Source organism: Penaeus monodon, chromosome 24 (assembly GCF_015228065.2).
Source record: "Penaeus monodon isolate SGIC_2016 chromosome 24, NSTDA_Pmon_1, whole genome shotgun sequence".
In the NCBI taxonomy this organism is placed as follows: Eukaryota; Metazoa; Arthropoda; class Malacostraca; order Decapoda; family Penaeidae; genus Penaeus; species Penaeus monodon.
This window is the reverse complement of record NC_051409.1, coordinates 35706593-35708400: the sequence shown is the minus strand read 5'-3', so window position 1 is coordinate 35708400 and position 1808 is coordinate 35706593. Positions and strand designations below refer to the sequence as shown.

Here is a 1808-nt window from a genome sequence, read left to right as displayed (position 1 = left end):
TATTTCTCTTCATATATAGGGTCATCTTGGTTGTTCATATGACAAACCTAGGACAAATTATTTTTAAGAGTTGCAAAACAGTGTATGAATTGTGAGACTTAATAAAAAAAAATTGTCTTACAGGTTATGTACTTGAGAATCTCCAGAAGTATGGAGCTCTTCAGAAGTGAAAATGCAGAAATTCATCGTTCCTTTGGTGCATCCAAACCAGGATAGCAGCATGCATATAGCCATACCATGGTTAGAATTGGATGGTGTTGGTCTGATCTGTGATAATGGATCTTACTCTGGACAGAAACGGTGGCAGAGGTCTTCAAGGATCATATGGTAATATAGAAGTTAACAATGTGGCAAATTTGAGTTTTGATATATTGTCAGTAGGGGAATTTTAAGAATTTACATCTTTAGTGGTCATTATTGTAATGCATGCAAAGTGAACTAGTTTGCATTAGCATAGGCAATGATTTTTAAATTCCACTTCATTGTCCTTTGACGGGGAAAACCATATTTATTTTTTCAAATAAATTTTCTTTTGTGTGCAGTGATTTCTCTCTGCTTTCCAGGTACTTTCCTATACCTTGATGCTGCAGAAGGTAATAGGTGAGTTTTTTAAGTTTTACTATCAGTCATAATGAAAATGATATATAATGTGATGAAACTTTTAATATCGAAGTTGAGGGTCGCTACACAGCAGAGCCAGAAATGGTTGAACCCACTGTTGTGGATCCGAGACAATGTGATAATCTTTTACGTCTGAATAGGATTTGAAGGCTTTGAAATATAGTAATTATTTTTCTATTTTTTTAAAAGTGGTTCTTTCTCTTGCAGTTGTCGATCATGACTTGGTTGAGCAGAGGCCTGTTATGGTAAGTGAAATAGAATGCTATTTGGCCTTGTGAAAATGGAATGATGACAATTTTTGACTTGAAAATCTGTGATGGTTCAATATTGCTCAACAGGGCTGAGGTAGTATAAAATGCATGTGAAGTTTGTTTTCTTTACATGTTATTATAATGCCATCACCTTGCCCATCCCATTAGGTCAAGAAGTTGCTGTAAATTGCTTCAGGAACAAGAAAAATGGGAAAAATATGGATTGCAGCTTTCAAAAGTGAATTCTTTGATTTCAATGAAATATCTGATATTTCTTTGTGCTGAAGATTTCCTTCTTCAGGACTGAATGCTACAAGAAATGAGCTGCAGACAGCTTCTTGATAAGATAGGTAAGTCCTGAAACTTGTTCGGTACATGTAGATATTCTTTGCATGATGATTGTTATCCCTGTCTCAATAAGCTATGTGGAAACTTGTTTAACTGACTGATGAGGCCTTCTCAGAGCATGCAAATGCAATTTTCCTATCTTTTAATTATACTTTGGACATTTCAGGTCTGTCCATATGGACATGGTTGTGTACAGTAGCAGCTTCCCTATGAGTAGCTGGGATTGGGGCTGTATTCATGTTGAGGTGAGGATGATTGCTAAATTTCACTTTACTAACTTGGAATGATGAACCAAATTCCTTCCTTAGATGTCTGAAATAGATTGAAGACCCCCATTATATCTGAATATGTTTGATTATTGGAAAATTAAATGGTATGAAACCTAATAGTAAATGGAAATTGTGTTCTTCAGGTTTGCAGGATTTCAGCTGTGATGGATCCAAGTGCTTTAACTGGAATTTTAAAAAGAAACTGAGTGATGCAGGTAAGGTGGTGTTAATGTTATCTGATCCTGTAACTTGTGTTAAGAACCTTGAAAATTTAAATTTGTAGAAATTTGAAAGTAGTTTGACCCCCTCCCCCCTTCTG

The 1808-nt window shown here is 35.5% G+C and overlaps 1 long non-coding RNA gene across 4 annotated transcripts in view; it reads left to right on the top strand.

Moving 5' to 3' along the window:
* LOC119588744 overlaps nucleotides 1-1808 on the top strand; it is a 9662-nt gene that overhangs the window by 1848 nt on the left and 6006 nt on the right. The window contains exons 2-6 of one of the 4 annotated variants that reach the window (XR_005230141.1): nucleotides 124-327; nucleotides 564-593; nucleotides 829-866; nucleotides 1041-1222; nucleotides 1387-1465. This is a non-coding gene — a long non-coding RNA (uncharacterized LOC119588744). Of the gene's footprint in view, nucleotides 1-123; nucleotides 328-563; nucleotides 601-828; nucleotides 867-1040; nucleotides 1223-1386; nucleotides 1466-1808 lie in introns of all 4 variants that reach the window. The other 3 variants (XR_005230139.1, XR_005230140.1, XR_005230138.1) reach the window with 3 other exon arrangements.